General features: G+C 38.8%; 1 protein-coding gene across 2 annotated transcripts in view; it reads right to left on the bottom strand.

Moving 5' to 3' along the window:
- Window positions 1-15,235, bottom strand: part of ETS1 (ETS proto-oncogene 1, transcription factor) — a 194,462-nt gene extending 179,227 nt beyond the window's left edge. For both annotated transcript variants that reach the window (XM_043994315.1, XM_043994318.1), the window contains exon 1: window positions 15,160-15,235. The gene's annotated coding sequence lies outside the window, so the exon portion shown is untranslated. The remainder of the gene's footprint in view (window positions 1-15,159) is intronic.
- Between the last annotated feature and the right edge of the window lie 5,709 nt (window positions 15,236-20,944).

The following is a 20,944-nucleotide window of genomic DNA, read 5'->3' as shown; positions in this document are numbered from 1 at the left end:
ACTTCTCATTTTTCCTCCTTTTCCTTTTCCTTTTCTCTTCTTTCTCATCCTTTTCCTTGTCATTGTGAGCCTCTTTTCTTTTCTCCTTCCTTCTCCCCCACCTCTTCCTCCTCCTTCACCCCTACTTCCTTCTCCTTTCTTTTCTCCTCCTCTTTAGAACCCAGATCTGCTAAATCAGAGACGAGTGGTCTTTTCACAACATAAGACTTGTTTCTACTTGCCACCTTGAAATAAAATGGCAAAATGTTAAGGGATTTAAAAGAACATTGATAGAGATGAGGGAAATACTCAGTTGCACTGTGACACCTGTATTTCATAGTACTGAAGGTGTTGCTGTACAAGGTTTGGTAGACTGGACTAGACTAGATAGCCTGTCTACTTGAGAACATCCTAGAAAAATTCTTTCTTTAATTTATTATTGATTCCATGATACATTTTATTTGAATTTTTTAAAACTCTACTTCATGCTAGTAAGTAATTAGAATGATATACTAAGGAAGATTTTGATCATCTTCTCTTGGAATTTATGAATAGTCTGAATATTGTCCTGCCTCCAGATGCAGAAAGAGACTTTATAACCTCAAAAGACTCCTTCTAGGTGGGATATTCTCTGCTTTCCTCATAAAACCATAGAAGGCAAAGCTAGATGGAAATATACAGACCATTTAACACAACTTTTTCCTCCTCCAGGTAAAGAAATACAGTAGACAAAGGCAAAGTGACTTGTCCAAGGTCACTTGTCTGAGGTAGTAAGTGCTCTGATTCAGATCCAGATCTTCTCACTTCAAATCCAATGTCCTTTTCACTATTCAACAAAAGTCAAGTCATTATCTACCCATCACCTTCTGGCCATTTCTAAGGGTTTGATCTGCCCTTGTTCATTTGGGTTAAAGGGAAGGGAATAAGCATTTCTGTAGCACCTATTATGTGCCAAGCACTATTTTTTTTTTAAACAAATATCTCATTTGATCCAATATCCCCATTTTATAGTTGAGGGAGCTGAGACAAACAGAATTAAGTGACTTGTCCAAGTCACAGCCAATAAGAGTCTGAGGTCAGATTTGAACTCAGGTTTTCCTGACTCCAGACTTATTACCTTATCCACTGCACCATCAGTTGCCTGTTGCTATAGCATTAGCAAGATCACTTACAGCAAATGGAGAATATCGTTTTGAACTTTCTAACCCAGAACAATTGACCACTTTTCCTTAAAGTAACTTGTACCTTTTATAGCTATCCAAAGGAGTGATCCAAATTACTCTTTAGAGGCTTGACAACCATGGAGTTCTTTTGTGTTTGTTTGTTTGTTTTTTGTTGTTTTTTGTTTTTTGTCTTTATTTTGGCAGGGCAATGGGGGTTAAGTGACTTGCCCAGGGTCACACAGCTAGTAAGTGTCAAGTGTCTGAGGCCAGATTTGAACTCAGGTCCTCCTGAATCCAGGGCCGGTGCTTTAACCACTGCGCCGTCTAGCTGCCCCTGTTTGTTTGTTTTTTACCCTACATGGGGGAGTTTGCTCAATGATTCCAATAACCACCTCCAAAGAAAGTACCCACAGAACCCTAAGTCAGCACTGGCTACAGAAAAATCCCCGACCACATGCCATTAGTTCGTCATAATAGTCCAGTCCTCCTCAGCCTCCTATCAACAAAAATTGACCTTTCTCCCCTCCAGCTCATCCTAAGAGAAAGGTCCTTCCTGTCAGCCATGTTCTGATGCCCAATTTGAGGCCTCTGGGGCCTTTGGTCTGCCTGCCAGACTGCACTCCTCCTCATGGAAATGTACTTAGAAAAATGTTTGGAAGAAATATGTTTTCTTTTTCCAACTGACAGTGTACGGGAGGAAACCCCAGGCCCAACATATGGTGCATTCCGTGCTGTGCTGGGTTCTTGAAGCTATATTCTATATGAGTGACATATCCCTTGAGGAAAAGCCCTTTGCCCAGGGAGGAAACTCAAAAGAGGGAGTTGCCAGAGCTCTCAAGGGCTCTCATCTCAGGAAATAACTTTGGGACAGAAATGGATTACTGCTTTATTATTTTTTGAAAAAAAGCATACCCTTTCACCATTTGTAGATTGTGACACAAACCATCTGCCACAGGCCAGGAATACCCTCGCAGAAGTGGGCAACAGGGGCATTCAAAACTTTGTTGGCTTGCGAAGAAAAAGTGGCTCTCACCTGAAAATGAGAGGATGCTTACCTAAATCCATTTTTCCTTAGAGCTGTAGAATCACCAAATGTTAGAGCTGGGAGGGACCTCAGAGCTCATCTAGTCTGGTTTTACAGGAGAAGTGATTTACCCAAAGTCACAGTCAGGAAGTGGTAGAGATGAGCCCAGTTCCTCTGATGTTCCTGGCTCTCTACTCTCATAACATTTAAAATCTAGAAATAGTGTATCTTATAGTTTATGGCCCTGGATTGTAAGCCAGAAGACCCACCGAGGTATAAAAATAGTATAGATAGTTATTACTGAGGTGTTATGAAGGACAAGGTCAGTTATGCTCAAGTGACAACACATATACCATCTATACCATGTAGCAATGCTTACATGTCATTACATAATTGAGCATACAATCCTGTCGCACAAATGTGGGAGGTCACACCAAGTGGAAATCCATCAGATTGTCCATGCTAGTCAGAGGAACTGAATGTTGACAGACCCAGCTGCAAATCCACTTCAAAGAATAGCATCCCACATCTATCTATTTCTAAATGAAAGTATGATCATGTTTGAATATTTTATAGCATTATACAGTTTCCAAAATAAATTTACATACATGCCATTCAATGCTTAACAGCTCTGTGAGGCAAGCAAAGCAAAGACTAGCTGCATCTCCATTTTATAGACAAAGACTTTGGCAGAGCTTATGATTTGCTTGAGGTAAATTTCAGGCAGAGCCAGACTAACTCTAGGTCTTATTGATTCCCCAATCGAAGGTTTGTACCATCCAACCACATCCTCTCATAGAAGAAACACAAAGATCTTTATAGAGCTCTGCTGAAAGTGAGAGATCAAATTTAAAAATGCACTATTGATGTGGTGAATACACAACCCTGATGCCCCAAATCTAGCTCTAGGACTGGTATTTTATTTTATTTTATTTTATTTTTGTGGGGCAATGAGGGTTTCACAGTAAGTGTCAAGTGTCTGAGGTCAGATTTGAACTCAGGTCCACCTAAATTCAGGGCAGGTGCTTTATCCACTGTGCCACCTAGCTGCCCCCTAGCACTGGTATTTTAGACTCTTCTCTGTGACTCAGTTTTCTCATCTGTAAAGTGTTTGGTCACTAACTTTCCCTGACTTGTGCTTCACACCCACCTTCAGATAAGTGCTTCAGGCTCAGTCAGTTGGTTAAATGTTCACCCATTTCTCATCAGAAAGCTTATTTTAAGGCTGAATATGTTAAGAACCTTGAGGCCAAAGTTGGGAGGGGGGCATTGGGAGGATTGCAGAGAGAAGAAATCTTGGTCCTCCTACTCTCAAGAAAGAGAGTTCTTGGGGGCAGCTAGGTGGCCCAGTGGATAGAGCACCAGCCCTGGATTCAGGAGTACTTGAGTTCAAATCCGGCCTCAGACACTTAACACTTACTAGCTGTGTGACCCTGGGCAAGTCACTTAACCCCAATTGCCTCACGAAAAAAAAAAAAAGAGAGAGAGAGAGAGTTCTTAATAAGTGCTGAAGACCAATTCACATCAGTTCTGGGAGCTCCAGCACCTGTTTGTTGATATTTTTTTTCCCCATTAGTTCAAGGATCTCTATTCTGTGAAATAAGTTCTTGGAGATAGATAAGGAAAATGAGGTCTAGAAAGTGACATGACAGGAAGCCTCTTGGAGTGGAATGAGTACTGGACCTGAAGTTAGGCAAGACCTAGGTTCAAATCCCACTTTGAAGCTTTCTATCTGATCAACCCTAGGCAACTAAATCAGTCTCTCCAAATCTCACCGACCTCCCAACATTAAGCATGGTAATATTAAAGTGCTATTTCACCTATTAATATTATTCCCAGTTCACAACTGCAGAGATAGATTTGGAACTTAGGTTCTTTGGTTCTAGGTTCAGTACTCTTTCCATGAATAATAACAAAAATAATAATTTGATATAATTATTTAAGCTTTGTAAAGTGCTTTACATTCATTATTTCATTTGATCCTTATCAGCTCTACAAAGAGGGTACTATTATTATCTCATTTTACAGATTAGGAAAATGAGTATCAGAGAAGTGAAGTGACTTGTCCAGCTAATAAGTAGTTGTATAATTAGCTAGGGTTGGTTTTTATAGCAAAATAGTAAAGGGGATGCAATTTTTGTTTCCTTTCATATACATGTGCTAGTTATGTTTTTTCTAGTCAGTAAGTAAATAATTGGCTGAAAGGAACTATATGTGAAAAGGACATTTGATGCATGAAAGAAATAACTATATGGGTAAATCTCCAAGTAAACTGAGAAAGTGAAGTTGTCTCTTTGACAAAGATAAGTGGACATAGGTGCATGCAACATGTAACTTAGAGGTTGGTTTTATGAAAGCTTACTAAAAACATTGAGTGGACTTTGTGATGAGTGTTTTAGGTGTACTCCTCCTTACTGTTGTTAATTGGTTAAAAAAAAAAGATTTGAAATAAATAAGGAACAGTTCGTTCCAATGTTGTGAACATTCCAATGTGTGCCCAATGTTGGGCAAACAGCCGAACATTGTTACCATGGAGTTTGGCAACATGCCAGTGGTAACTTTTCAGTAGGTGGAAGGGCAAGTAGACTTTTCCTTAGTCTCTTCCATTTGAGAGAGAAATCTATCAATTGGAAGTCTATTTTTGAATGGACACTTTGACTAATCTTAACTTTATTCCTCCCTACTTTTAGTCTTCTCTTAACCACCACCCATTCCCATTTGAACAAATGAGTTAAAAATCATGTAAATCCATTTTCCTATTCTCTAAAAAATTTCATCCTCTAATTATATGCCATACTTTCTAAAGTCAGACTTGCCACTGTATATATGGTGGTGTTGATCCAGTGCCAATTAAATCTTAAACTCGTTTATTGATACTAAAAGTTCCCCTGGGAGTAGAATGATACAAGAATATTAGAATATTTAGAGATCCAGTCCCTTTCATGACATGCTGTTATTTTTAAAGACTTTTACTATGATACTGACTCAAGAAAAAAAAATATTTGAGGTTTTAGGGAGGCAGGTTTTAGCTCAATAGAAGGAAGAAGTAACTTCCTAATAATTAAAGCCACCTGAAAATGGAATAATCTGCCTCACAAAGTAGTAAATTCTCCATCAGAAAAGGCACACAGACACATCTGGACAACCAATTGCCAAGGATGCTGTATAAATGACATGTATAAAGTAGATAGTTATAACATATTTCTTAAGTCTTTTCTTATTCAAAGATTCTATGATATTTAGATTTTATAGCAGAAGCTTGGAATCTATTAAGATATCTTCTGTTTGGTCATAATCCTCTAGAAAAAGGCCTCTAAAAATATGTATCTTTATTTCTTTTTAACTTGTGACTAAAGCTTTTTCCCCCCTTGAATTATTCTGGATTCTGGCAATTACTTTTAGGAAATCAAAGCATGGATTTCCCAACAATAGCAAGTAAGTACAGAAGGGAGGTACCAGATCATATGAGAAAATATTTGCATTGATCATCAAGCCATCAAGGACGTAGGCAAAGATGCCAATTCTAAGTACTGAAAGCTAACCTGAAATCTGCGATTTATTTCATCTACCTAATTTAGACTGCTTCCCCTTTCCTTGCCCTCCCCCTGAGTCCTTGACTGGAATGTATTCCTTTCTTATCTCTTCCTACTAAATCCTTCCTTTCTTCTAGCCTCAGCTCAGGGTTACTCTCCTCCATGAAGTCTTTGCCCATGCCTTCAACTGGAAATGGCTTTAATTCCTTCACTTTTCTTAGTCACTCTGTCCGGATTTCTGTTTTTATCAACATCACACCATTTCTTCTAAAAGTCATGTTTTCTTGCTATTACGACCCCTGCCTTCAGGAGAATGGAAGCACCTTGAGGACAGATTGTTGTTTTTAATTTTTGTATCCATAGGATGTAACAGAGTGCTAGATTTATCAAATCTAACTCAGTAACCACTTCTAAATGGTAACAGGCTAAAAGTGGATTTCTATTAATTAGCAAAAGTGACTCCACAGTCTGTCCTTCAAATACCATCCCCAAAGTCCTCTTGGTAGCTTTGGGGAAGATTCATACTTGGCTACATCATTATCGCACAGCACAAAGCATGGTGCTTTGCACATAGTAGAAGTTCATTTTTTTTAATGTGTAGATGAATGAATGAACGAATTTAATATTAAGGAGTGGTTTTAGAGATCATTCACCCATTTTTCATAATCATGGATGTTAGGTTAGGTTCTTGATCAAATCTAAATAAAGGATAAACTTTAAGACAGAAAATGCCACAGAATAATAGTTGCAACCAAAGAAATCCCCAGAGAGCATGAGAATTTAAATAATTGTTATTTTCAGGGCTTTAGTGTGTTTAGGGTGTGGTATTCAACACCAAATTTAGATATGGCCCTGGCCCTAAAAGAGATTGCAGACACAATCAACAAACTCTGCATCTTCTGAGAAATCTTGACAAAACCATTAAAAAAATATGAATGATGTCACTCTAACTGAGCATATTGAAACAAAAAATCCCTAACTGCCTTGTTTCTCCCCATCTTCTTTTGTTCTCATTATGAGAATGAAGATTCATTCATTTTATTGTCATATGTTCACTGATTTAGAGCCAGATGGCCCTCAGAAGTCATTCCTTCCACCCCCTACTCCACTCTTACAGAAGAGGAAACGGAAGCCCAGAGAGGAGAAGTGACTTGCCTAAGGTCACATAGATATTAAGTAGCAGGGCCAGGGTTGAACCCAGTCCAGTGTTCTGTTCCAGCTCTTGGATTTTGCGTTAACTATAGCAAGTAGAAATTAATTGTCCTCCCACCCCACATTGATGAAAAAACAAGCACAATATACTAGCAGCTTAGAGAAATTCATTAATGAAAAGGGACATCAGAGAATCATAGGATTTTAGAACTGTAAGGGACCTTTTCCATTTTTTTATTATGAATTTAATAAACATGATCCTTTCAGTATGCAAAGAATACAAAGGGGATTGCATATGAACCTAAATTTCTATTACCTAGGCTGTTTTTAAGCTGTTAAATTTGTTGCAATAACATCAACACTGCTCTGCTTGTCTAAACATTTCATTGTTGTGGTTTTATTGCATCACTATCATTCTCCATCCTGAAGACCTCCTCACATATAACATGAGTAAAAAAGGATAGTCAAACACAATAAATTGACACATTTGCCACATCTGAAAATAGATGTAATGATAATAGCCAGCACTGATATAGCACTTTAAAGTTTGCAAAGTGCTTTGAAAATATCTCATTCTGTCCTCACAACAACCGTAGGGGGTAGGTGCTATTATTGTCCCCATTTTACAGATGAGGAAACAGATGCAGACAGAGATTAAGTGACTTGCCTGAGTTCACGCAGCTGGTAAATATCTGAGGCCAGATAATAATAATAACAATAACAACAGCAATAATAGCTAAGATTTATATAGTGCCTACTACGTGTCAGTAACTATACTAAGTGAATATTATCTCATTCTGTACTCACAACAACAATAGGAGGTTTTACAGATGAGAAAACTGAAGCAAACAGAGGTCAAGTGACTTGCCCAGGGTCACACAGCTGGTAAGTATCTAGGGCCAAAAGAGAACTCATGTCTTTTTAACTCCAAGTCCAGTGCTCTAGCACCATTAAGCTGTCTCATTCTTTGCTATTCAGTATGAAAAGGGATCTCAGAGGGTCATTTAATCTTGTATTACAGAGAAGGAAACTGAGATTCAGAAAGGTTAAAGGACTTTTTCAATGTAAATAGAATAGTTTGTACTAAAATCCACGTGTCCCATTTCCCCAGTCCCTTTACACTTTATTTCACAGGACAATGGTACTTAGTTGTTCACCAAACTGTTCTCTGCCTATCTATACCTCCACAGTGCAGTTCTCCATCATACTGGGATACCTAGCCTGACAATGTGAAACTCACAGAATAGGCATGATCATTTCTCCAATGTAACCCTGGTTATTTGCAGCAAGCTCCAAGATCATCCTTTGTCTAGTGGTTTGGAATCAGCTTATTATTGAAAGATTGCACAATAGAAGTGAAGAAACGTTGCAGCTTTCTGAGAAAAACCGATATCTTGGTGAGATAGATGACCCTTTAGTAATTTGATATAAACATAAAGAACTAGTAAATTTCTAAGAAAGAAATCAGCAGGATTATAATTTTCTTCATTGTATTTAATATGGACTAGAAATTCTTTAGGAAGTTGTCTGATGGTGCAGGGAAAACAAGAGGACAACTTGGTAGACTTCAACCATAATGACGATTCATTTTTTTAGCTACCACCCCTACTCTACAGGAGTGTCTACTCCATGACATCTGTAGACTTGGAAAACAAACTCTCACACTGGACTTTTTGGAAATTGACACAGAACCTTTTATTTAAGGGGGGGGGGCAGACAGGAAAAGGAGAGGAATGTTCTGTCTGCCACCTATGACACAGAGGCTCCATAAGGAGGAAGCAGAGACTGCTGGGGACAAGGCCACATCAGTATGGACATCTATTAATTGTCTGATGCTTAAAAGCAATGACTGCATCTTATTTTATCATTTGGGTATTCCCTAGTGTGCTCACTTCCATGTAGTCTGACCCCAATTAATATGTTGTACTGAATTGCATCAAAATGAATCAGAATTGAAGCTGAACTCAAAATTGAAGAGAACTTTAGTTTTTATCTAGTGAAATTTCAAGCATTGTTGTTGTTCCTTGGAGTGATAGAAAGATATCTGAGCCTCATTGTCTTCATCTGTAAAAATGAAGATAATCTTTAAGATGTCTTCCGACCCTAAAATCCTATGGTTTTATGAATATTAAAGACAATAGGAATATATTACTGAATAAACTATGGCAGATTCCAAGATCACCTCTAGGATGAAGTCCTCTGGCATTTTAAGCTCTTCATGACCTGCGTCTTTCTTACTTTTCCAGCCTTTTTTATACATCACACCCCTCCTTGTATGATAGAATCCAATTGCATTGACCTACTTGCTCCTTTTATGAAACACTTCATTTCTAGTTTCCATGCTTTTGCCCCACCTGTTCCCTATGCCTGGAATGCTCTCCTCTGCTTCTTAGAATCATTGGCTTCCATTAAGATTCAGAAGAAAAGGCAACTTTGGCAAGAGGTCTTTCTCAGATCCTCTTCCTCCCTTCCAGGCCTGAGTTAGTGACTTCTCTAAAGTTACTTTGTACTTTGTATATATGTATTGTGTATATGTGTGTCATATAAACATGTATGAACAGGCTATCCCCTCCCCCCTTTTAGAATGTAAGCTTCTTGAAGTCAGGTATTGTTTTTGCTTTTTCTTTGCATTTCCAGTGCTTGGCCTACTTCCTGGCCCAGAGTAACTGCTTAGTAAATGCTTTGTTGATTGATTGATTATAATTTCTCTGTATTTCAAATGTCATATGCCCACCAATGGCCAAGCACCTTCTCAGGTTTTCTCTTCTTCATGAGAGTTGCTTGTTACAGTTCTCTTGGCCTCTTCTCTAGAATAGCTTGACAACCCTTGCTAGGCTGGTTTAGCCATGAACTCACTCAAGCACTGTTGAAAATAATTAGCATTACAGGCTTCACTATTTTAAATAACTTACATGATGGGGTTTTCCATTTGACCACTTCTCTTGGGAAAACTATGTTATAGTTCTTCCTGTTAGAGATATTTTCTTGACATTTGACCTAAAAAAAACTGGCTTCTTTCTGTTCATTCCATTATATTATTATCTGGGTTCATTACACATTTCTTCTCCCTCTAAATTCTTGGCATATCCCCATTTTTTTTTGGATGGCTGGCATATTCAATTGCAACATTCTCATCTTCTTCCTAAAAAGGGAAACTGGCAGGGAAAGTGGCCCTTCCCTGTGTCAGGAAAGATTATAGACTAAAAGTAAGGGGATTTCGGTTCAAGACTTATATCTGCCTCCTAAGAGCCATGTAACCTCAGGCAGTTGAGTTTACCTCTGACTTCACTTCTCTCCACTACAAAATGAGGGTACTAGACTAGCTTATTTCTCAGATCCCTCCCAACTTTCAAAATCACTACTGTAGATCTCATTGAGCTTCCTTTACTCTGAAGAACTTAGTCTACAGGTATGACATGATTTAGCTCTTAATCATACACTTTTTTATTATTATTTATTATTGCTTATGCATGTATCTCTTTCCCCCAACTATACTATAAACTTCTGCAGCAAAGAACTGTCTGCTTAGGTTGCATTCATCAACTGATTTACAGAGGGATTTTGCTCAGCAAATAATTGTTGATTGATCAGTAGAATGAATCAGTCTTTTTCTCCTCCAGTGAACCAGACCTCTTCAGGAAAATCAACATCTTTCTGACAAAAAGTTAGAGAACAAATGTACTATCACAGAACTTCGACAAATTCTCTTTAGGAATGAATAGGGAGGAAAATAAACACTTATTAAGCATCTACTTTGTGCCAGATACTACGCTAAGTACTTTACAAACATTATCTCATATGATCCTCACAACAACCCTGGAGGTAGGTGTTGTTATAATCCCCTTCCTACAGTTGAAGAAACTAAGACAAACACATGGCTAGTAAATGTCTGAGGTTAGATTTGAATATAAGTCTTCTTGGAGCCAGGCCTGGCACTCAATCCAGTGTACCACCTAGGACCTAGTTCATAATTGTCCCTAAAATATTCTCACCACTGAAGAAAATAATGGGCAATTTTTTGCAATTCTAGGAATGAAAGAGATCTTTATCTCTTAGATGAAGTATGTTGGGGGACCAATTTGCTTCCTAGAGAAACCTGAAAGTTAAAAACTTGTCTTCAGAAGATACACCTTTTTCCAAAGATACAACTTTCAAAAAGAGTGAAGGTATTCTTCAGCCAGGAATTCAATTATGATTTCTGAAGAATATATGCTTAGGGTGAGGGGTAGCATAGCATAGTATACAGAGAACTGGCCTTGGAGGCAGGAATACCTGAGTTCAAATCCTGTTTCCAACACAAATTAGATGTGATCCTGAGGAAGTTACTTCACCATCATCCTCATCCTCATCATAGCTAGCATTTCTATATCACCTGCTATGCCAGGCACTGTGCTAAGTACTTTACAAATATGTCATTTGATTCTCACAAATATCCCAGGGAGAGGGGCAGCTAGGTGGTGCAGTGGATAGAGCACCAGCCCTGGATTCAGGAGGACCTGAGAGCAAATCCGGTCTCAGACACTTAACACTAACTAGCTGTGTGACCCTGGGCAAGTCACTTAACCCCAATTGCCTCACACACACACAAATATCCCAGGGAGATAGGTTCTATTATTATCCCCATTTTACAGCTGAAGTACCTGAGGCAAACAGAGGTAAAGTGACTTGCCAAAGGTCACATAGTAAGTATCAAGAACTGGATTTCAACTGAAGTCTTCCTCTCTCCAAGCACAGCTCTCTATCCAATATCATCTAGTTGCTTTAAGTGCTTGTCTCTTTGTGCTCTATGCAACTTTCTAAAATTATGAATGGCAGAGAGGGGTTGATCTTCATTAATAGATAGAATTATCTCACCTGGAAGCTGCCCATACCAATGAAATAAGCCATCTGGTCATCTCCCCTTTGAACAGGGTGAGAAGGAGTGGGAAATGAATAATGGTGAAATAAATAGTTCATTTCATACCTTCCTGTTGGACTTGTCTTCCTGTGTCAGCTTACTCATGACCAAAAGATTAGAGAAGACCCATTCATCCTTTTCCTAAATCATTGAAAGCCCAAAAGAGGTCTTAGGTATAATAAAAATGGTACCACACCTGGAATCTGTGGGTAAGGGCAATAGCCATGGTATCTCATACACCTAGTAACTTCACTAGGATAGAAATGAGAGGGATATTTGGACCCTGGGAAGCACATGTGAGTAGCTGTAAGGAACAAATGACCCTGTAGGAAGGGATTCACTTACTGCAATAACTAAATTACTGAATATTTGCTAATTGCCATCAGGAATTGGCAATTAAATCAATAAGAAGTTTGGTTTTGAAATTCAAAAAGAAGAGTTGTTGAGAAAGGTGAATCTATTTGCTAGAAAATAAAGAGATATTGAGTATTGGAGTTCTCAGCAAGCCCTGCATCTGACAAAAGAGAGAAATCTGACCTTAATAGACTCTTCCTTAAGTTCATACTGTCCCATTTCATTCATTCAAAAGTTATTTAGGGAGTTGTTACTATATATATTAAGCACTGTGCTTGGCACTCCTGAAGGAGAAAAAGATGAATATAAGAAATGCACCCTGCCTTCAAGGAAGTTACATTCCACTAAAGGTATTTCAGTCATCCAGTCAGGTATCACACAAAATACAAGTATGTTAGTAACTATAATGCAAGCCAGAGTGTAACAAGTGCCATATAGCCAAGGAGCAAAGTACTTTCACTGGCCTGGGAGTTTTTGTAGCAGTTGAGAATATATAGCATTGTGTTCTACACAGAGAGATGGTCCTCTGACAACAGGTGTTTATTTCAGCAAACTAGTGAGAAATAATGGGGACTGTACCGCCAATGGACTAGTCCAGACAAGGAAAGGGCTGTGTGGTGGAAAGAAACTGCTAATGAGAAAGCAAGCTCAGTTCTTTGCACCTTCAAAAAATTTTCCAGTATAAAAACTCATCACTCCTCCTTCACCAATAGCAATACTACTTAATAATACTTTGCATATGTATTTTAATTTTTTAATAAACATTTTTATTTAAAGTTTTGAGTTACAAATTCTCTCCCTCCCTCCCCTTACCCCACCTTGGGGCAGTAAGCAATCAGATATAGGTTTATATAAACACACACACACACACACACACACACACACATATATGTATAGGTATATACATATACCTATACATATATACATACACACATATACCTATACATATATACATACACACATACATATATACATATACATATATATGATGTGTGTGCTTTAATTTTCAAAAACATGTTATATCTATTATTTTATTTATTCTCACAATGTCCTCATGAAGTAGATAGGGACAGAGACTAGATCAGTGATTTCACAGACATTCCTGAGGAAACCCCAAGTCAGCGCTTTTCTCTGTAATTTCTAGTCTCAATTTCTGTAATTTCCTAGAGCACTAAAAATCTAAGTGATTTGCCCAGAGTCACACAGCTGGGCTGTGTCAAACTTGAACCCAAGTCTACATGATTCCAAGACCACCTCTCTATGCCCTATCCTATGATGCCTCCTATAAAGTGGATAGGGCACATGTTAAATGATTCCCAGAGACATCGGCACCACAAAAATAATGATAGGTAAAAAGCAGTTGAAATGAGTCCCAGCTTGTACTCTTTCTTTAATAAAACCATACAACAATCCGCTTTTAAATGAATTACCTTTTAATTTCAGACAATTAGACTTGGTCAGTGCTTGCTCCCTACCTACTAAGGCCACAAGCTGCCAGAAAACAGCTCTATCCTTATTCACCTTAATCACTGCCCCACCCCCGCAATCCAACTCGTAGGACCTTTTGGGGGAAGGACTTCGGTTCATGGAGACCCTTCCTGTTAGGATTACGATTTTGGCCTCAAGGACCCATCAGCTGCAGAACCAGGACGGAAGAGGTTGGGTGGCTGCTGCTGCTGTTTGTTATTTCACCATTAAGTTGGCAAGGATGGGGAACTGTTGATTTACAATTAGAAGCAGCATGCCTTCTCCAAATATTAATATTAATAACTTTAATAGTGAGCACATGAAAAGAGCTTTTCATCTTCAAAGAACTTTGCCAACATTAAGTCATTAGTCCTCCCTTCCCAGAAACAACAGGTTAAATCTGAACAAAACCAATAAAGTCAGGAACAGCAACAGTTCCAACCCTGTGACCCCATGGCTGAAGAAGTGAAAACCTTTTCTCCCCAGATAAAAAGGAAGAGATGAAATCCAGAAGCACAACTGATGAAAGAGTTGAAGTGTCAAGACTTTTACAAATCAAATAGATCTGCCTAGGCTATCATTCTTAGATCTGTATTTCCTGTTGTTTAACAAATATCTCTTTTCTAGTTACACAACAGTGGTGTGAAGAAGGAAAAAAATTGGTCTTAAGATCAGAAAATTTATCCACAGTGCAATAACTAAAATCTCTGTGAAGAAATTTCTCAGTCCCAGAGCTAGCCTAGTTTATTAAACTCTTTGCTCACAAAAGATGCTATGGAAAAAGAGACTATGGGGAGAATTTAGCAGCAGCTTACAGACACATGCAAAGGTAGAAATGCCTGACTGAAATAAAGAATGGATAGGAACTACCATTTCATGCCTCCAGTTTCTTCCAAGTCTGTTCTATAATACCAGTCCCATTTTTTTTTGTTGGGGGGGGGGGATATGTAGTGGTGGGAAGAAAGAAAAAAGAAATCTCTCAATTGAGACTCCCTTGTCTTACCTACAATTTTATGGACTATTCAGTACTTTGGTTGCTGGGAGATATAACCCAGGAGGGGGAAAAGAAAAAACACAAAAAGCTAAGTTGGGTTTGCAGGATTCAAATAGTTTGCAATTTCCTCTCCATAGAAGCAATTCATTAAGCTGAAGACAAAAAAAATGTAAAATGATAGTCTCAATAGGAGAGAAAGACAAAAAGAAACTTCAATCTGTTAACTGCAGCTTTATTCCTTTGGAAATGCTCCAATATGCCCAAGAACAGCTTCATGGTCCTGACAAGTAAATCGAAAACTCTCTGAAACATACTGGATTTTGCCTTTTAAAAGTCAGACAAGAGAAGAGGTGGGAGGGTGGCAGGAAGGAACATAGACATAGTTATAAAATATATATATATATATATTTAAACTATACAAACAAGCATAGCAACTAATAAATGAATATTGGCATTTAGGAAACAAGTTTAGGGAAAACAAAAGAATTTTATAAGAGAAAAGGAAAGCTCATTTGTGTCTTGGAAGACCCCACTTTTTAGTTCCCCTAAAAATAAATAAAAGATAGATTAAGAATCTTTAGACAGAAATTCCACACCTCACTTACTACTTTGCTGATTCAGAGACAGAGTGAAGGATGTGTCCTGAGCTTCCCACACTTGACTGTGGTTTCTTTCCAACTACCTGCGGGAATCCTCTGTTCTGAGGCTAAAGAGGATGCAAGGACCATAATGTTCCTAATAGATCTGCCTCCATAAATTGGGGGGTGTGGTCAAGCCAGGGAAAGATAGGAAAAAAACCTAATCCCAGGCTAGCCTCTGATACCATCAAAGGAGCAACGGCGTGAGTAGCCAGCCAGCTTTGTCTAGATAGCAAAGCTGCTGGCGCTGTCTGGGGCAAGATGGTCCCAGCGGATTCCCTCACTCATTATTCTGCTCCTTCTAACTAATGCATTGGGGTTTAAGGAGGAATAACCTTCCTTTGTGGAATATTATTGGGTTTTATTATATGCCTGTACATTAGGTCTAGTATCTACGGTGATTTCATATTTGTGAAATACTCCACGTTGCTTTGACTTCCTTTTAGTTCCAAATCTCAAAACCCTTTTCCATGTTTACACACACACACACACACACACACACACACACACACACACACACACACACACCCCAGAGTACAGGCATATGTACACAGGAATAATATACATGTATAACGGAAACCTCTCTGTATAATTCATATATATACATATATATGTTTACAAAGCACTTTCCTTGAAACAACAGTGAGGCACAGAAGTGGGGGTATAATCCTCATTTTGATGAGGAAACGGAGGCTCAAAGACATTGAATGACAGACCTAGGACTAAAGATTATAGGGTCGCCATTTAGAGCTAAAAGGGAACTGGGAGCCAGCCCATTTAGGCCAACATCCTCATTTTAAAGAGGATGAAACTGAGTTTAAATATTTTGTCTGAGGTCATTCAAGGAGTACTAAAGACAGGATTTGAACCCATATTTTCTTAACTCCAGGTCCAGTGCTTGCTTGCTTTCTCCTCTCCCCTCTTCCCCTCCCCTCTCCCCTCCTCTCCTCCCCTCCCCTCCCCTCTTCTCTCCTCCCCTCCCCTCCCCTCCTCCTCCTCCTCTTCCTCCTCCTCCTCCTCCTCCTTCTCTCCCTCCCTCCCTTCCTTCCTTCCTTCTCCCCCCCCCCCATGTCTCTGTCGAACTTTAAGGCACCCATAATAATTCTCGTTTTAGCTGTGAGCGGGACAAAGAGGAGAGAATACTTCTGTAGGCTCTGTTAACAAAGGATCAGTCTTGGATCCTAGAATGGACTCAAGGATTCTCAAATATTCCAATATCTCTATTTGTCCAACAAGCAATGCCTAAAATAGTTTCATGCAAACAGAAGAGAATGTAGCTATATTGAACAGAGACAGTCCAATAGAGATCTGGAAATGTCACTGAGAAGCAAAACTAAAATGCCTGCTTTATTTAGGACAGCTTTTCAGAGTTAAGGTAGCCCTGTGAGCACCACTTTGTGGGCCCTGAAATGTAAACTTCTCTTGTCAGCTCTCAGTGAGCTAAGGTGGCATATGTTTACATAAATGCCCCCAGAAAGAGTACAGGAAGGGGGGCGGCTAGGTGGCGCAGTGGATAAAGCACTGGTCCTGGATTCAGGAGTACCTGAGTTCAAAATCTGGCCTCAGACACTTGACACTTACTAGCTGTGTGACCCTGGGCAAGTCACTTAACTCCCATTGCCCTGCAAAAAAAAAAAAAAAAAGTACAGGAAGAACTAGGTTCAAATCCTTCCTCAAAAGCTTATTAGTTGTGTGACCCTTATCAAATCACTTAATATCTCTCTCTGCCTCAAATTCCTCACCTATAAAATGGGCACAATTATAGCATCTACCTCTCAGGGTTGCTGTCAGCATTAAATGAGATTACTAGAAAGTATTTTGCAAACCTTAAACAATCATAATCATTGTCATTATCACCAGCATAGAACCATAGTGAGGATGGTACAACAATGGTTTGGAACCAAGGTCATCCTAGCTAAAAAAGATTCTCAGAAAGTAGCAATTTTCAAGAAATCTATTTAAAAATAGTAGATAGTAGTGCCTCTCCTTTGAAAAAAAATAAGTGGATTCAAATATATGGAAGCTCACTTTAAAAAAATAATTAAAGGATTGCAAGAATCTTTTAAATCTTACCTGTTACTTGTGTCAAATGAAACTGGATTTGCTTTGTAAATGGTGCAGAAATGATAGCTTACATTTTTTTTCTTAGTCTCGCTCCTCATAATAGCTCTGTGAAGTTGGTTATACAAATGTTGTTATACTTACTCATAGGCATGCAAACTGAAATAGGGTCTTTAAAAGACTTACCCACAGTCACACAGCTAATGAATGGTAGAAATGACATTCAAAATCAGGTCTTCTGATGCTGTCAGTACTTAGTCCACCAGACCATGCTACTTCTCCCCTGAAAATGAGATTTGGCTATGCATCTGCAATAGCTACAGTAAGAAAATCAATCAACTAGGGCAAGGGAAAAGGGGGCACAGGAGGAAGGATTTGTGTTATTTCGCTTTCTAATCATACCATCCCTAGATTTCTATAGAGTCTGGTCAGACTCTTTAGCTTGGCATTTTCCTCTGATAAAGACCTAGACCAATTGCCCCTCTTGTGAAGAAAGAAGAACAAAATCATCCTTGTCCTATTCGGATGCATCAACTTAAATCACAGAGATGATTCAGAGGTTTAATCAAGCTATTCTACCATGGTGAAATAAATAGACATTCAATTCAGTATTATCCATTTAGAGCTGGTGTTCTTAACCTGAGATTTCAGGGAGTCCATGAACTTGGATAGAAAAAAGTGTGTTTGTGTTTTTGTGTGTTCATGTGTTCGTGTGTGTGCGCGCACATGCATTGTGCACGCTCCCACTCGAGCACATATTTTGCCTGGCTCCAGCATACCACTGCAAAAAAACAAACAAAAACTTTTATATTCTGCTCTAAAGGATTTAAAGGACTTGCATTACCCCCTTCCCCTAAACACACACAGGAGCACACTCTCATGGGTATCTCTCTCTCTCACACACACACACACACACACACACACATGATATGACTAATTTCATTCTCCATATTCTGCATAGTCAAATGGAAGTTGAAATTAATTTAGATACCTTAACCTCTCTCTCTAGGTGCCTTCAGAAAGATGGAGTATTCCAATGAAAAAGCAGTATGGCAATGAAAGAAGCATTAGACTTAGCATCCTGAAAGATCTGAATTTAAATCCCACTTCTGATATTTATCATCCACATGGACACAGGTAAGTCACTCAGGTTCTTTGTATTTCACTTTTCTCATCTGTAAAACAGAGATAAACTATACCTTTGGTACTCATTTTGGAGGATTACTGTGAGGATCAAATGGATGGTATGTACAAAGTGCTTTGTAAACTTTGAAATATGACATAGATGCCAAGTATTGCTAGTTATATTTGTATTATAAGAGAAATCACTCTTTAGAACATGAGTTCTTAAACTCTGTTTTGTTACAGACACAAAATTGTTGTAGCAATTTGGTAAAGCCTATTGACCCCTTCTCAGAGTAATAATTTTAAACGGGTAAAATAAAATACATAGGATTGCAAAAGAAACCAATTATATTGAAATAGTTATTTTTAAAAATTTCTTTTTTGTAAAACCAGGTTTAAAATTGTTGCCTAGAGTTGAGTATAACTTGGGGTTTCCCTCCTTTTGTCAGGCATGTATGATTCAGCACTTGAGTGTTTTGGGGAAGATAAGTACATCATCATCCTTGATGGTAATCATCCTTGGCCGCTTCTAGGTGACCACGTATATTACTCAGCAATGATGGGCCCTTTGCTCTTTGAGTGGACAGAGCAATCCCCTATTGACCACTGGGTAGGAAGAGGCAATGAGTTAGCGAACCTTTAAAAAAAAAGTTCTGTCTTTGGCTCCCTCCCCTCTCTTCTTTTTCCTGCTTTGAGTCATATCAGGACTGTTCCAAGATGCTTCCTGTGAATGGAGGGGGAAGGGCAACTGTCCTTTCCCCTACACTGGTGGCCCTATGACCATAAGCACTTGGTAACTAAAGCCCATGTCCTACTTCAGTAAGCCTGGATCTCAGTTTTGAGCTGGCTTTTCTGTGCTTATGCTTAGGTTACTGAATATTGATGCCCAGATGGACATTGTTGTTGCTTTCCTTTGTTCTTTTTTTGTTTTGTTTTGTTTTTGTGGGGCAATTGGGGTTAAGTGACTTGCCCAGAGTCACACAGCTAGTAAGTGTTAAGTGTCTGAGGTGGGATTTGAACTCAGGGCTGGTGCTCTATCCACTGCTCCACCTGGCTGCCCTTTTCCTTTGTTCTTGAAGAGGACCTTGACATCAGGGTGATGTCATGGATTTAAGTGAGGAAGGGCTGTGAAAAGCCACCAGCATCACTCCTTCCTCCAGAGCCATCTGGGTCCAGGGGCAAGATATATCAGGATGACTGGAGATGGTTAAGGCAATTGGGGTTGAGTGACTTGCCCAGGGTCAAATAGCTAGTAAGTATGTGAAGTGAAGATTTGAACTCAGGTTCTACCAATTTCAGGGTCAGTGCTTTATTCACTGTATCACCTAGCTCTCCCCCTCCTCCATGGACAAGACCAGGATTGGAGGCTACCTTGAGAGTTAGAGAGGCTCAGACATCATAGGTTCTATGGCTGAAACCATCTGGCAGCAAGGGGAGGAGATCCTGGAAACTACCCCAGCACTCTTGGAACAGATGATCACCAACAAGTCTATGAACTCTAACCCCGGTCTGGCTTGCCAAAAAGACATTTACCATGTCTCTGAGACAGTGCAAAGCTGAGGTGAAATATATAATACCTAATTAGCAATCCCACAAAATGTCGTGTGTGTGTGTGTGTGTGTGTGTGTGTGTATGTATGATGTGTATGTGTATATATGTACACACATATATATATACATACATATATCAATATATAATAAAATTATATATATATGAGGTTTAAGTATCATTCTCCCAGGAAAGTATAATATATGTATTTGAATGTGATTGAATGCTATGCATTTGTGTATTTCTGTCAAATTCATTCTTGTAGTATTTTTTTTAACATTTATTTTTATGCATAGGAAATAAATACTTGTCCAATGCCTGGTTCATATTATCCACTGGTTATCTTTTTAGTTTCCTTATTTGCAACCCTATGCCCAAATATAAGTTTTAATTAAATCTTGCCCGCCAACACTGAGATAGGTGTGCAACAAACTGACAAATGTGAGTGAGGGACACTCATTACAGACCAGGCTTATCCAGCACTGATCCTAGGCCTATTACGTGATGAGTATATGTAGGGAAGGAGACTTCCCTAGCCTTCCTTGGTCTAGGAGTAGTTATTATTGTTAGACCAAGAGAGGTTGGTTCCATTAAAAGAGTTTTCAAATAGTGGTTTGAGTGAGTCATCTGGAGCAGTAGACAGATTTGAAATCTGGACCAGATTTCTGCTCATTTACTTCAAACTTTTGTTTGGCTATGGCTGTGTAGAAATCATATATGTATGTATGTATGTATGTATGTATGTATGTATATAGATATAGATATTCTCCCCCCCCAACAAGAAAGATGAATAAGAAGAGGAAGCAGAAGAAGATTAACACATGATGGTTGGAAATAGAGGAAGATGCAATGAAGGATACAAAGCAAAAACCAGATGCCCCTGGTCTGTTGCTTTATACTCACTATTTCCTTCTTCCTCCACCCTCAGTCATGCAGACCAATCAAATGAATATCCCCAGAAGTCTATATCTATGAGGAAGTAGCTTCCAAAGTAATTATCAGAATAGAG

This window comes from Dromiciops gliroides, chromosome 3 (genome assembly GCF_019393635.1).
Source record: "Dromiciops gliroides isolate mDroGli1 chromosome 3, mDroGli1.pri, whole genome shotgun sequence".
Lineage (NCBI taxonomy): Eukaryota > Metazoa > Chordata > Mammalia > Microbiotheria > Microbiotheriidae > Dromiciops > Dromiciops gliroides.
This window is presented reverse-complemented; position numbering and strand designations above follow the sequence as displayed.